This window comes from Macaca thibetana, chromosome 9, assembly GCF_024542745.1.
Source record: "Macaca thibetana thibetana isolate TM-01 chromosome 9, ASM2454274v1, whole genome shotgun sequence".
Taxonomy (NCBI): Eukaryota; Metazoa; Chordata; class Mammalia; order Primates; family Cercopithecidae; genus Macaca; species Macaca thibetana.
Window position 1 is genome coordinate 68,019,825 of NC_065586.1, and position 17,063 is coordinate 68,036,887.

The following is a 17,063-nucleotide window of genomic DNA, read 5'->3' on the forward strand; positions in this document are numbered from 1 at the left end:
CACTTGGATTTGTGACCAAATCATTGTTCACACATAAACTGGGGTTTTGCTTCTAAAGATGCGTTGTGGTTGTGCAAGTCTATGAGAAGTTATTCATGGACAGACATTTAATAATCTGCTTAAGCAAAGTACTAAATGTGAGATTTCCGGGTAACCCATTCCGGGTGGGGAAAACATAAATGATAATTTGACTAACATTAAACAAAGATTCTTTGTGGGCAATATTACACCAGTTTTTTTTTTTTTTTTCCCAACTGATAAATGCAACAATTAAGAAGTGTACACAGAAACACATAAACATCTAAATATGACATTATTTCTGGTTGAATGTAACAGGAGAGTTTGACTTCTCATACCCTACCTAGGATACCTACCTAATTTATTGGGCCTATTTCGAGACAGTGATAGCAGAATATTAAACCAAACATTGGACTCTTCTAAGCATGGGACTCTGTATAAGTACACAGGTCATATATCCATGAAGCTAGCCCTGAATTTCTCTATATTCACATATAAATAGTGGAATTCATTGTTCAGAAGAAGATCTTTCTATTGCAGCCACAAAGAGAATTCTGACTTTCTTCCCACTTGTCAATCACAGGGTGCCCTCAAGGCCAAGAGGGTCTGAAGGGACCAAGCCTTGGGCTAGATCTAGAGAGAAGGCAGATGTTTTCCCTATGCTTCCACAAAGAAAATGGTTCTACTTTATGGGCTAAACAGTGTGTGCTAAAGGGAGAGAATCTGAGGAGAAAAAAAAATGACTACCTAATTCTTTCTATGCCACATAGCTCCAGCATCTTGGCAGGCATCTGAGTACTATGGAGAAAGAAGCCTTTACTTTCCTTTCTTTTCCTTTCCTTCAACTCTGTCGTGGTAGCACAAAAATAGCAGCTATAGATAATATGTAAACAAATAAACGTTATTTTAAAAAATAGGCTGCAGTCCACAGTTTGCTGATCCTTAGTGAATGTTTTCCTAGGATTTATAATACATTCAGTTGTGAATTTTCTTCATATTTAGTGAGCTTAATTTTGTAAATCATGAAATTAAAATTATCAAATAAGAAAATTGTCATACATTTTGAAGAGTTGTATTTGATACAAAGTATTTTTTAAGAATTAAAAAAATGGGGAAGAGTGAAGAAAATAACCAAAATTTAAGTTTTAATTATGCCAGGCATTTTGGCTTAGAAACCATTTAGAAATTGAGTTCCATCAGGAAAATCGTTGGTTTAATGAATTAGAGCATTAACACTAAGAGCCTAAGGTTCATGCCTTAACTGTTATTACTCTTGCCATTTGCGAAACTCGCTTAGGGCTTCATTTTTGAGACTAACGAAAAAAGGATTTAACTCCATTGCTTCCGCTGACATTAATGGAATCCATTCATCTACCTTGCCATGCCCTGCCTAGAAATTTACACTTTCAGGCTTATATTTACAACTTTAAGTATGGGCTGTGAGCTTGCCTTAGGGAAAAAAAAAAAAAAAAAAAAAAAAAAGACAAAAACTGAATTTAGTAACTCTGATTATTTAAAAATAATTTCCATGAAAATGTGATGCATTAGTTTCTTATTCATAAGATACACTTCTTGGACATAGTTTCTCTTATTCAGACTTTAACCTTCAAGACCAAATGTGACACAGAAGGAGTCAAATTTTCCTTCGGTGCTAATCTCCATTCTTCCCTTCTACAAGAAACACTAGTTCTTTCATTTTAAAAAGTTGAACGGTACAAAATGTTAGCTAAATAAATTTTTTAAGGTTTCAATTAAAACAAATGCATGTCAGAAACATCTTGAAGAATCCATATTCTAAATATAGAACCGCATTTTCTCATTAAATTTCTGTACCTATATCAAACTGACAATGTTAGATAAATTCCAACTTAAATAGATGTTATAAGTAGAGACTTTTTAAAGGGGTAAAAACAATGTTTACTTCTGAAAGAATACATGGAATAGCTGAAAGGAAAGACAATAGGTTTAAGGAAATAGCCTTCAGTGCAATCAAGGTAAATTTGCCATTTACTATTGAAACTATGCGTCTTTCAGGATATCAAGCTGGGAAAAGTTAGCAAGTGATATTTGTAATTATCACTGTAAAATAGCCAGTAAATATTTGTATTATTAGTCAAATATTTATGGTCCCATTCATTTGAGAGGATCTTACCTGCCTGTTGGCATGTAACTTGTAGTGCCTCTTCAGAAAGGAATATATAACTCTTCACCCAGTTGATGTTAGCCTTGATCACATGACTTGCTTCGGACAATAATCCATGAGCACATGTGTCACACGCTGTAGAAATTATAAAAGTTTCTCTTCAAATCTCGTCTTGGTTTAAAAATAAAGTAATAGACACTAGAAATAATAACTTCTTACTCTAAAGCCTCCTACCAACTATTAGTTCTTACACTTTAGCCCAGTTAGTTGCTTTGGCTTACTCAGGCATGTCTGGACAGGCCCAGGCAAGTCTTAGCTCACAGCTTATGCCCCTTCCTTATTTGGAATTGTTATTGCTTCCTTAAAACTTTCATAAGCAACTTCCTCTCCTTCTTTGTTCTCCGTTGCACTTACTTATTTAGAAATGTTTTAGGTTGTTAGCAAATCAGGTTTTTAAGACCGTGAGGTCCAGCTCCAGCCAATGGAGGCAGGACACAGCAGTAAGGACAACCCAAATGCGTAAGGGATAAATATGTCTGCTTTTCCTTTGTTCAAGTGTGCTCTTGCCATTGTTCCATCTGTGAGGAGCACCCTTTCTGCAGAAAGTAAAGATTGTCTTGATGAAAGATCCTTTGTCTCCACGATGACTTTTCTTCACAGCACTGATTATTTTTAACACACACAATATCCAAGTGGCAGTATTAAGAGCCATGATGTTTCTGTGATTTGCCTTTCACTTTACTTATGCTACATGATCAGCATGGATCATGTCTAGGTGGCTTGATTTGAGCAAATCAGACCTGTAACCAATCTACAGAATCTGCCATATATGTAAGAAATAAACTTTGCTATTTTATAAGCCAATGAAAATGTGAGGCTAATTGTTACTGTAATATAACACACACACGCAAAAAGACTCACTGATTCATCACTCATTATATAGGTAAAATGTTGCAATTGTATGATCACTGAAATTACAAAAGCGAAAGAAGACAGATTACTAACAATATTGATAATAACTGCCACCTTTATTTATAGTAAAATATATTCCTTTTCCTCTTATTTGTATATTCTTGAGTTTTCCTGAGATTAAATAGAAGACCACTGTATTACAAACACTCAATATTCCCTGTGTTGACTGAGAAATCTCTTTCCTTTTTCCTACCAGTATTTAAAGGGTCTCTATCTTCCATAGAGAAATTATTTCTATAGTTTTCCCTTTCAGAGTAATTCCCTGAATTACGTCACTTCACTTCTAGACTCAAAACCCTCCAGTGCATTTCCGTCTTATTAAGGCTAAAATACAAAGTTGTTACCATGTCCTTCAAGGCACTACGTGAGCTAGATCCTCTCTTATCTCTCTAAACTCATGTCCTTTTACTCTGCCTACAAAATACTTTTCATTACCTATATCAACCTCCTTGTTTTCGTTTTTAAATACACAGAACATGCTCCAACTTTAAAGGACTTTTTACTCATTTGTTCTGTGTGGAATACAAAATACTACTCACTCAAACTGGACTATCACTCTCCATCTCTGATTTTGTGCTCTTCTTCATCTCACTTATCACCACTTTTCATATTACATACTGAAGTGTTGTCTGTCTCATTCTCTAGAATGTAAGTTCCATAAAGGCAGTGACTTTTTTTGTATTTTGTTATGGCTACATCCCAAGTGCCAGGAATAGTGCTTGGAACATAACAGATAATCAATAACTTTTTGAATATATGCGTATTTCAGAATGATAGATTCCATATGGTACAATATTAGAAATAATGCTAGCTATAACTGAATTTACCTTTATTGCACTGAAGACTATTCCTTTAAAACGATTTTCTTTCCTTTCAACTGAATTTACCTTTATTGCACTGAAGACTATTCTTTTAAAATGATTTTCTTTCCTTTCAACTACATCTTTTAAATGTATTTATCTGGGTATCACTTCATTTCCCCAAAGAAAGTAAATTGTTAGCAACAGTTTAACTGACATTTTTACACTATTAAGATATTAAACAGAAGTACTACTAAAGAAGAAATAGTACTGAGAATCATAAGAATAATAATAGATATCTTATAAGATCATGAAATTGTTTGATTTCAGTATAATAACTAACCAAACCATTACATAATAACAATTTTTGTTTAGTACTGCTAAACAATTTAATTTAATTTAAATGAGCAGTATGTCAGTATGAGTCAGTTGGCTTGTGCTTAAGTCTCTTTGTTCACATATGAATTATATGGTTATCTCTAGCTATAAGGAATATATGAAAGGAAAAAAATGAAGTCAAAGAAATTTGAAGTGGATTAAATCAGTTATCATAATTCAACATATTAAGTTAGAAAAGCAGTAATGGATTGTCTAGGTACATTTGTAAGAGTCATTGAAAAAGAGGGAAGCAGGAATTATGTCAAGATACTTTATTAGCAAGAATTTGGGTGAAAGTTATCATTTTAAAAATTCTAACTTTTTAAAATTTTAATTTTAAGGTAACATTTTTTAAAATGTTCTATGGGCAAAGATGTGACAACTGAGCAAGGGGAAGTTTGCAGGAATAAATTTTTTATTTTAGTTATGCTAAATTTGCAGTGGAAGGCTTGAGGTCAGGGTTATCTAGGATAGATTAGAAATTTCGGTTTGGAAATGAAAGTTCCTAGAAGGGACTAAAGAAAGAGAATAGAGAAAAATTCAGCACCAGGACCTGAAGAAGTCCATCATTTAAACATTCACTCAAGTAGGAAGAACAAACTATGGGAACTAAAGAGGAGTGACCAGTGAAGATAAAAAAAAAAAAAAAAAAAAAAAGGTGTGTAATAGGAAGAAACAGGTAGTCAACTCTGTTAAATCTCTGACAAGCATAATTACATGAAAGTTGTAAATGTGAATGTAAGGATATGTCTTCTACTTCAAAAATCTTGACAGTTGTTAAAATAATATAAGAATGGTGAGGCACCATCAGGCATGGTACTTTATGTAATATACATTTATAAGACATATTCAATATGAGGAAGCTTCTTAGGAAAGAATCTTACTGGATGAAAGGGGACTGACAACAAGATCTTGAAATCAGCGTGAAATTGTCAAGAGAAATTGATTGAGGGATAAGGAAGAGAAGAGAGAAAACTGATAAGAGAAATGAAAGGACTCAAAGGCAAAACTCTTTTTTTTGAAAAAATGCCTTTCTTAGGTGCGAACTTCATTAGTAATTAACATAAAAACATTTAGACAGAGCTCACTGTGTGTTAGGCTTGTGACAATGACTTTACATATCTGTAGATAAATACATACAGACTTTACATATCTGTATTAAGCTATACAACTTAATGTCAGAGAGAAAAGTTATTCAAATAATACTCTCTGGAAGTACATCCTACCCATAAAAATGCTAGACTGTTTTCTCTGCTGCATTGTTTCTGTCTTTTTTTTTTTTTTTTTTTTTTTTTTTTTTTTTTTTTTTTTTTTTTTTTTTGAGAGAGAGTCTTGCTCTATCTCCCAGGGTGGAGTACAGTGGCCCGATCTCGGCTCACTGCAACCTCCACCTCCTGGGTTCAAGCTGTTTCTGTCTCTTATTTTCTGTTTTACTTAGGATGGATTATCAATACATTTCCACTCAAATAAACATATTTTATATTTTTAAAAAATTTTCATAATTCAATTTCTCAATTCTATCAATAGGACAAGCAGCTTAATGAGATAATCACAGATATGAGCTTACTTTCAACCTATGCCTGATTTAAAAGCATCTACATTTTCTTTTTACAAACTTTAATTGAATAACTACATAAAAATTATTTTACATCAAGGATACTTCTGAGTGAGTTGGTGTATGAAAGCTCTATGCATAACACAAGTTCATATAGATTAAGTCAGCCAGATTTCATATGGCAGGAAGCCATCATAAATGCATGCAGGCGGTTTGACACACAGACCATAGGAATTGTGTAAAGAAAACTATGAATAACTATACTGTTCATAAACACTGTTTGAGACATACATCTCCATGACATTTTCTTGAGCAAAAAAAGTCTCTCAGAGACGTGAGCTTTTATAAACCCATTAAAATGATATCTTGTAAGCTGTTGCTTCCATTTTCTAAATACTTGCTCAGTTTTTCTGGAGGCTTGTGGTATATTTTTATCTGGCATGTAGATGACTTAAATAATATGTTAATATTTTCAAATGCAAGGGCAAGCCTTCAATTATTATTTTACAATTTAGAAGTGAACTTTATGACTTTATTTTCTTCAAGCAACTTATTTCTTCATCCAAATGGCTCCTGAATAGTAACTATGTATTATCTTACACACTATATGGATGGAGTATGACTAAAATCTCTGCAGACTGGCACATGTCCACCACAGTCAGCATTGTTGCCTTTGAAACAAATGGCTCTGATTATTACAGACAGATATGCTAATCACAGACTACAGGGTAAAAGTGAAGAGTATGCATTTTTTTCAGAAGGCGCTTAGGACATGTAACATTACCTCTTATTGTTCTACTCTCAAATTTTACAAACTTAACATTGACATTTTTAGCAGAGCAGATATAAATCGACAAATTTTAAGTTTGGTAATCCTGCTGAGCCACAATTCAACTCAGACTATTTTACATTTTAATATTGATATGTTTTCTTAAAGATTCTATCTTCCACCATTATTTGAAGTTTGCAACAAGATTAAAATTGAGTGTTGATTTTCTACACTCTTATAGACAGGAAATTACCTACAATGAAACCAAAGATACAAAATGAATGGCTAATCTATGTATTAGAGGCTAGCTATGTATATTCAGTGTTGAATGGGTTCTATTTTATTGAGAAAAATTACAAAATCACCAAACACAAAGGTGTAATCAACTGAAATATTCACCTAAATGGTAGCAAAGAATTGTTACACATCCATTGTATGCCACCGTGACTTTTAAAACCTACATTAAGTTTACAAATTTTTATGCTTTTTAATCACATGAATGCTTGTAAATTATATATAGTACATTGTTGTACAGTTTAGGCATGGTTATGATTCTGTGCAATGGTAGTGGTGCAAAGTATGTTCAATAGCAACATCTCAATATGTATGTGTGTGTGTATATATGTATATATATTTCTCTTTTGAGATGGAGTCTAGCTTTGTTGCTAGGCTGGAGTGCAGTAGCATGATCTTGGCTCACTGCAACCTCTGCCTCCCGAGTTGAAGTGATTCTCCTGCCTCAGCCTCCTGAGTAGCTGGGATTACAGGCACACATTGCCATGCCCAGCTAATTTTTGTATTTTTAGTTGAAACGGGGTTTCACCATGTTGGCCAGGATGGTCTCTATCTCCTGACCTCATGATCCACCCACCTCATCCTCCCAAAGTGCTGGGATTACAGGCGTGAGCCACCACACCTGGCCATGATATATTCTTAATAGCTTTATTGAGGTATAATTTATATCTCATAACATTTTCTCATTTAAAAAGTATAGTTCAAGGACTTCTAGTGTATTCACAGAGATTTACAATAATCACTGCAATCTATTTTAGAACACAGCAGATAAAAATCTTACACCCATTACCAGTGACTCTCTATGTCCCAACCCAGACACATACTCTCAAGCTGCCACAAATCTGCTTTAGTTTCTATAAGATTTGGGGCCTTTGGAAGAACATTTTCTTTTTAAAATTATATTTTCAATTGATAGATAAAATTGTATATATTTATCATGCAAACACAATGTTTGGAAGTACATATAGATTGTGGAATGGTTAAATCTAGCTAATTAATATATAAATTACCTCACATAGTTATCATTGTTACGGTGAGCAAATTTAATATCCACTCTCTTAGCATTTTTAGGAGTACAATTTATCATCATTAATTCTAGTGGTCATGCTATACAATGAATCTCTTGAATATATTCCTCCCATCTACTGACCAACTAACATCTCCCAACCCCTTCACAACTTCCACGGCCCCATGGTAACCACTATTATTCAATTCACTATTTTCTTCTCCTTCTCCTGCTCTTTTCTTCTTCTCTTCTAGAGAAGGGTTCTTGCTATATTGCCCAGGCTGGTCTTGAACTCCTGGGCTCAAGTGATCTTCCTGCTTCAGCTTCCCAAAGTGCTGGGATTACAGGCATGAGCCACTGTGCCTAGCCCTACTCTCTACTTCTGTGAGACCAACCTTTGAAGATTCCACGTAGAAGTGAGATTAGGCAATATTTGTCTTTCTGTACCTGGCTTCTTTCACTTAAATAATGTCCTCCATTTTTACCCATGTAGTAGCATTTTATGACTGAATAGTATTCAACTTTTTAGATAAGCCATATATTATTTATCCATTCATCTGTTGATGAAAGCAAGTTAATTCCATATCTTGACTATTTTCAACAGTGTTGCAATAAACACAGAAATGCAGATATCTCTTTGATGTCCTGATTTTATTTCCTTTGGATATATATTGAATAGTGAGATTTCAGGATCAAATGTTTTGTTAACTTTTTAATTTTTCAAGGAAACTCCAAACTATTTTTCATAATAGTTTTACTAATTTACATTCCCACCAATAGTGTACATGGGTTCCCTTTACTCCACATCTTCATGAGCCATTGTCACCTTTTCTCTTTTTGACAAATAGCCTTTTTAACAAGTATGAGGTACTACTTCGTTGTGGTTCTAATTTGCATTTTTAAAATTAGTAATGTTGACTACTTTTCCATATACCCACTGTTCATTGTATGTCTTCTTTTGAGAAAGTTCTATTCAGGTCCTTTTCTTATTTTTTTTTAATTCAACTTTTATTGGAGTCTAAAGCAAAGTTCTGTGTTCACTGCCTTCTCTGTCTTCCACAAGTGGATCGTATCTCTTTTTGTGCTGTACAGCCTAGGTACATGTGCAGGATTGTTACAAGAGTATATTGTGTGATGCTGAGGTTTGGGCTTCTATTGAGCCTATCACCCAGATACTGAACCTCCCAACAGGAGGTTTTTCAACCCTTTCCCCTTCCGCCTTTTGGAATCCCTAGCGTCTATTATTCCTGTCTTTATGCCAAAACGTACTCAAAACTTAACTCCTACTTATAAATGAGAATATAAGATAATTGGTTTTCTGTTTCCGCATGAGTTCACTTAAGCTAATGTCCTCTAGCTGCATCTGCATTGCTGGAACTCTGATATATATTATTTGCTTCTTTTATCTTGTTGCTTTCAGTATTCTCTCTTTGGTTTTTGTCAGTTTGACTCAGTTTAGTTTTATTTGGATTGAATCTGTTTTATTAACTTTAACTTTCCTGTACCTAGATATTTACATCTTCCTCCAGGTTTGGGATGTTTTCCATATTTCTCATTCAGGTCACTTGTTGTTTCCTTATTTTGTTAAATCTTTTCTCTGACTTTTATTGAAGTCCATTAAGCCTTCTTAAAATAGTTATAATGGATTGTCAAACAGTTCATATATCTTAATTTCTTTCATGCTGGTCACTGGCATGTTATTTTATCCCTTTGGTCATGGCATGTTTCCTTGATTGTTCTTGATCCTTGTAGCTATACATTGATGTCTGCACATTTGAAGAATTAGGTAGTTATAGGTAGTTATTCCAGTTCTGCTGACTGATTTTTTTTTGGAAAAGTCCTTCAAAAGTCTGCTCATCCAGGCAGAGTGAAAAAGGAAAGGAAAGGAAAAGAAAGGAAAGGAAAGGAAAGGAAGGGAAAGGAAAGGAAAGGAAAGGAAGGGAAAGGAAAGGAAAGGAAAGGAAAGGAAAGGAAAAGAAAGGAAGAGAAGGAGAGAGAGAGGGAGGGAGGGAGGGAGGAAGGAAGGAAGGAAGGAAGGAAGGAAGGAAGGAAGGAAGGAGAGAGAGGAAAGAAAGAATAAAAGAAAGAGAGAAAGAGAGAGGGAGGGAGGTGGGGGAGAGAGAGAAAGAAGGAAGGAAGAAGGAAGGAAGGAAGAGAAAGAAAGAGAAAGGAAGGAAGGAAGGATAGAAAGAGAGAAAGAAAGAAAAAGAAAGGAAAGAGAGAAAGAAAAGAAAGAAAGAAAGAAGAAAGAGAGAGAAAGAAAGAATGAAAAAGAAAGAAAGAAAGAAAGAAAGAAAGAAAGAAAGAAAGAAAGAAAGAAAGAAAGAAAGAAAGAAAGAAAGAAAGAAAGGAAGAAAAAGAAAGACTCCACAATGACTATGAATCTTTGTAGGTGGGCAAATATAAAGGACACATTCCCCAAGTCAGTAAGAATGTCCTGTACCAAATACCATCCAGCAGCAGGGGAAGCATCCCAGATAGACTGCTTTTCCTAATATGGTTGTTGAGTTTCCTCTTTCTTGGCACTTTAGGGTCACCTTAGCTATGACCAATATTCCAAGTCTACTTCAGCCTTTTTGTACTCCAGTGTTTCTCATGGATACATTGACTACCTAAATTTTTCAGTGTCCTATTCTGTTGATGGAACCAACAATGCTTTCTGATATGTGGGAACAAACTATGGGTTAGATGTTACATCATGGAGAGAAAAGAAGAAAAACACCTATTTTTCAGGCAAATAGTTATTCCTGGCAAAAAGCTTTTCTGTCATATTGGTTAACAATTCATGCTGATTAACTTTAATCCAAACTCACTAAGCTCCAGATAAAGTGAAAAGTGGCTGACCTACCTGAAGAAAAAAATAATCCAGAAGAACATATAATAACATCTTATTTATTATTATATTAATATATGGGTAGTGTAACCATATTATTTATTGTTCAAATTTAGATAATTTTGAGAGAAAGAAGGGATCATCCGATATAATATTGGGCATACAGTTATAAACCAGGATATATGACTAATTTAGTTACAGGTAAGAAATTCCCTTTTCTTTCCCAGGTTGGTGCTAATGAATAAAATATATACTATGTTTTCTTGAATGTGCTTGTTGTAACTCCTAACCATCTTTAGTAACTTCACAAGGAAGGAAGCATGACTTCAATTAGTAAGAATTGGTAAACAAGTAACCATGCTATCTTCTGATCGACTTTTCTAGATACTTTGCTGGAACACAGAAACATTCTTCTCTATTATAGTCATATAGATGTAGTCCAGTTTTTGTCTTTCAGGACCAGAAGAGAGAATAGGTCAGGTTAGGTCCTTCCATCCTCTTTACAAACATTTAGGAGAATTTTAGCTTTGCAGAAGAACCTTAAACAAGGTCCCAAATTCTAGATATCTTCACAGGAATGATATATCCGAGCAGTGTTCTCCTACATAGATTTTCTACTACTGTTGCTATTTCAACCTTTTGAATCATGTGCCTATTTTTCAGATGGGTAGAATGTTTAGAGGGATTTTCATAACAGCTTCAAGGAATTTTGTTGGTAAAACTACATTTTATCTATCTGCAGTGGAAAATTCAATGACATTTGCATAGTGAAAATATTATAATGAAAAATTTTAAAGTGAAAATTACCTAATAGTGAAATGCTCTTCAATGGTATTGCCACACTAAAACAAACAAACAAAAAAACCATTTCTTATTAAGATATAGATAAAAAGGTAAACAATCCTATTTTAAAATGGGGCAAAGGATTTAAATAGACATTCTCTGGAGAAGATATACAAACGTTCAATAAATATATGTAAAGATGCTCAACATTATTAGTCATTAGGAAATAGCAAATCTAGAACTTTTTGTTTTGAAATAATTAATACCTACTGAAAATTTTTGAAATAGTATAGAATCCCCATGTATTCTTCAGCCAGTTCATTACTTTTAAAACATCACATATCATGACATAGATAATTATCAAAACTTAGAAATTAACACGGACAGAATACTATTAACTAACCTGTGGACATTATCTGAATTTTGCCAGTTGTTCCACTACTGTTATACTGTTGGACTTAGATCCTATTCAGGCTCTTATAATGTATTGTATCATCATGACTTCTTAGTCTTCTTCAGTCCTTTGTAGTTTCTCAGTCTTGTTTTATCTTTCATGGCCTTGATACTTTTAAAAAATAACTGGCAAATTATTTTGTAGAATGTCTTTCAATTTCAGTTTGATATTTTGATGTTTGATGGCTAAACTAATGTTATGCATTTTTAGAAAAACATAACCAAAGAAGTCACATGGTTTCTTTTGAAGTATATTGATTCGGGAGTTACATGATTCTTCATTATAATGCTACTATTTTTTCCTTTGTATTTAATAAATATTTTATGTGGAGATATTTTAAGGTGATGCAAATATCCTGTTTTTCAACATTTCTGTACTCATTAATGTTAGATTCCATTCATTATTTCTGCCTGGAATATTATTACTGTGGTATCTGTTTGATGGTGATTTTCTCTTTCCATCAATTCTTCTACATTTATGAATTGGAAGTCTACTTTGAGGAATAACTATTTCTTGCTATGATTCATTTATTTATTCTTATATCTATTTATTTATATATTCATTTGATTATTTATATAAGTATGGACTAATTGATATTTATTTTATTTTATGTGTTGTAATTCCTTTTTGTCATTATTTTGTTGCTATATTTATGTAAGATTGGTCAGAACCAACAAATTCCATCTTTGTCCCAATTTTGATTAGTCATATATACCCACTTACCACCATCCTATTTCCAGATTTTTTTCAGTCATCTTATGGGTGATGAATCTCATTCTTTAGTACCTACCTTAAGATAGGTACATAGATGAAGTGGAATTCTCTAAGTATTCTGAAAACTGCTTTTTTCCCTCACAATAACCTTGATATTTGACTGAAAGTATAACTGCATATAAATTACTTTATTCAGATCTACTATTATTGAGTTAAAAATACTCTCCACTTGCTATCTTATTGTGCATATTGTTTTTCATTAGTCCTTTGATATTTCAAGTTTTTTCCTGTTGTTTTTGACATTATTTGATTTTTTTTGGCCTGAAATAATATCAAATATTTTATTAAACTAATATTTTTACTAGCACATATTTCTGTTTTCATTTTGGTTTTATTTTTCCAAGTACCTGATGAACCTTTCAAATATGTAGATAAAAATATTTTAACTCTGACAGTTTATTGTATTAAAGTTTTAAGTATACTTTCTATTTTTTTCAATAAAAATGTGATTATTGTCTTTCATGTTTATTACTTTCTTTTTGAACTTTTTTATGTCTTTATTTTATTTTTTTAGCTTGATTGATTCTTGTCTTTCCTCAGTGTCACTTAATACATTTTTATTTTAGTGTAGTCTCTTTTGGAAAGTCATTACTCTGTAAACAAAGCAAAATCAAGACATATGCTAAATTGTTTGTTTGTTTGTTAGTTTTTATGGTGGATAGAGAAGTCATGTCTCTTGAATTTTTAGTTACATTTTGTCTTTAGCACCATAAACTTTTCCCTTAACCACCTAGTTGCCAAAAGTTGTTTCTAATTCTCCTTTTTCATTTTTTTCCTCTTCCAGAGGCTACAAAGTTTTATTCAAATAAAATACACTAGTAAGTCCATTCCCTTTATCTATTCTCTGGTCTTCCTTGAAACTTCTATAGTATTTTTAGACTTAGGACAAATTATTCTTTCTGACTGTGATTTTACATTAAAATTAGACCCTGTTGTTTGTTGCATTTTTCTCCATTCCATGCATTTTTCTTACCTGCCTTTGCCTCATAGAGTAGGAGCACTAGAGATCACGTGCCATAACTTGGCATTTTTTTCTCCTTTTGTACTTTCAGGTAATTTGACATTTTGGCATTTCTTGTCTTGAATTTATGCTGAGGTTTTCCTTTAGTTTTATTTTTTTTTCTCCTCATTGTTCTATATTTCTGGGGAAAATAATTGAAGATAGAGACCTAGACGTCATTGTTTTTGGCTAGCTGGAAGTCTTGATATGATAACAATTCATATCTGACTGATTTAAAAAATCAAAATTTATTAAGGAAAAGGGCTGAATACATTTAAGATTAGTTAAAAGGAGGATGAAAATAGTACATTTGGAACAAGACAAACTAATATTCCTGGAATTATTGCGTAACTGCGTAATTTTTTGTTAGTGTTAGAATGTTTTGAACACTTTCCAAACACACAAAGAAAACTATAAAAACTTTAAAATACCAATGAAAGATTTTCCTGTTAAAAGGAACTTAACAGATGTAGCTGGAGGAAACTTTATTGAGTCTAATATCTTCATCAAAATGAAACATAATAGACCAGCTCCATTAGAATGTCCCCAAACCAAACACTCAATATTTTTAGTTGATCTATAACTAAATCTGTCACTAATAAATTACCTACAAGTTGCAAATTGTGTGAGTTAAAACTGAGATAGACAGCTATCTCGATTTTAGAAAAGAAAAAGGCCACAACAAACCCATGGTTATTTAGAAATTCCATTAGCCATTTGCCTCCTCAAAAGACCTCGGTTCCAATGTAAGACATGATATTGTACTGAATTTATTCTCTAAGATGTCTAATAAAATAGTCAAATACAGAAAACTCAACTCCATCCTCAGTATGTGGTATTTGATATGGTTTGAAAAGTAAACACCAAGGAAAGAGGAAAGAGAAAGCATGAAAATGAAATATGCTCAAAAGAAATCAAGATTAATGGTCATTTACTCTGAAAATCTCCAGTCACTTGGTTGTCATTTATAGCTTAAGGTTATATGCACTCTCTTGCTCTTGCTCTCTTTGCAAGGGTATAGAAATTTCTTCCAAATATCTAAAATTAAATCATTTAAATCAATCAACATTTTCTGAGGCCCTTCGTTATGCTAGGTGTAAGGAAGTGAGATACAAAGATAAATAACAAGACTTATTACTCGTCTTTTTTCAGAATGAGTTTTGAGGGGTATGACCATGAGTCTTACCTTCAAGAGTCTATCTAGCATGGACACAGACTTATATACAAAACAAAATAGAAAACACAAGTTATGGAGGTAAATACATTATGGAAACACAAATGAGTGATAGAGTAATATTAGGTAGTGAGATGACCTTTAAAGAGGAAGTGTACTTGAGAAGGATGCTTAAGAATGGATAAATATTTTAGACAGATTAAAACATGAGCAAAGGACCTGGATAGATAGTTTTCCAAAGAAGACATACCCATGACCAACAGGTATATGAAAACATGCTTGACAGACAACTCACCAGGGAAATGCAAATCAAAGCCACAAGGAAATATCACCTTACACCTTTAGACTTAAGAAAGTCTAAAGATAAAAAAAGTTGATGATGATATGAAGAAAAAGGAACACTTGTACACTGTTGATTAGAGTGTAAAATGGTGCAGCCATTATAGAAAATCATATAAACATTTCCCAAATTGTTAAAAATAGAACTATTATAGGGTCCAGCAATCCTATTTCTGAGTATACAGGCACACTTTGGAGAAATTGCACGTTCCATTCCAGGCCATCACGATAAAGCAAATATTGCAATAAAGTGAGACACACAGAAATTTTGTTTCTCAGTGAATTGAAGTTATCTTCACACTACACTGTAGTTTATTAAGTAGTAAAAACATAATGTCTAAAAAGAACAATGTACATATCATAATTTAAAAATACTTAATTACTAAAAATGCTAACAATCATCTGAACCTTCAGGGAGTCATAATCTTTTTGCTGGTGGGAGGTCTTGCCTCCATGCTGGTGACTGCTGACTAATCAGGGTACTGGTTCCTGAAGGGCGGGTGGCTGTGGCAGTTTCTTAAAATAAGACGAAAGTAATGTTTGTTGCATCTTGACTATTCCTTTCATAAAATATTTCTCTGTAGCATGTGATGTTGTCTGATAGTATTTTACCCACAGGAAAACATTTAAAACTGCAGTCAATACTCTTAAACAATGCAATTACTCTATCAACTAAGTTTCCATAACATTCTGAATTGTTTTTGGTTGTGTCATCCATGTTTCCAATATCTTTACCAGGAGTAGATTCCATCTCAAAAAACCACTTTGCCCCTGCTTATGTCCAGTGTGGTATTGCCTCAGTTGTCTTCCAGGGTTTTCATAGTTTTTGGAATTCTCATGTTTTAATCATTTCCCAAAAGGACCTAAGTTTCAACTTAAATTTTCAAGGTTGCACATTCTGTAGTTGAATAACAATTAGAGAAGATTACATTACACAATATAATGTTAATTATAGTGGTACACTAATTAATGCAGTGTGATAGTGAAACAGGAATATAGAAAGAAACCAATGCAACTAAATAGAGAACTAAGACATAAACCTATGCCAAGGTAGAGTTTAAATATCATCAAGATAGCTTGCCAATCAGTAGCAACAGACTTAGTATTAAAATGTAGTTCTAATTTTAAGAAATAGTCTACCCAAATGTAAAAGAACCAGAAAAATCATTCTGATAATGTGACAAAACAGGGCTCTATAACACCTCCAAAAGATCATACTAGTTCCCCAGCAATGGATGCAAACTAAGAAGAAATATCTGAATTGCCAAGTAAAGAAAAAAGAATTTTAAAGAATGCATAAAGCCTACAAGAAATCTGGGATTATGTTAAAGAATAATTGGTGTTCCTGAGGGAGAAGAGAAATCTAAAAGTTTGGAAAACTTGTTTGCGAGAATAACTGAGGAAAATTTCCTGGCCTTGCTAGAGATCTAGACATCCAAATACAATAAGCTCAAAGAATTCCTAAAATTCATTGCAAAAAGATCATTACTAGACACATAGTCATTGGGTTATCTAAAGTCAAAGAAAAGAATCTTAACAACTGTGAGACAAAGCATCAGGTAACCTGTAAGGAAAAACCTATCAGATTAACATCTGATTTATCAGCAGAAACCTTATAAGCCAGAAGACATTGGGGTCCTATCTTTATCCTTCTTAAACAAATAATTGTCAGCCAAGAATTTTTAATCCAGCAAAACTAAGCTTCATAAATGAAGGAGAGATAAAGTATTTTTCAGACAAACAAATGCTGAGAGAATTTGGCACTACCAAA

The 17,063-nt window shown here is 33.1% G+C and overlaps 1 long non-coding RNA gene across 1 annotated transcript in view; it reads right to left on the bottom strand.

Moving 5' to 3' along the window:
• The window catches only part of LOC126962340 (uncharacterized), a 188,147-nt gene that overhangs the window by 148,008 nt on the left and 23,076 nt on the right, over nucleotides 1-17,063 (bottom strand). The window contains exon 4 of the long non-coding RNA XR_007728656.1: nucleotides 2,171-2,296. This is a non-coding gene — a long non-coding RNA (uncharacterized LOC126962340). The remainder of the gene's footprint in view (nucleotides 1-2,170; nucleotides 2,297-17,063) is intronic.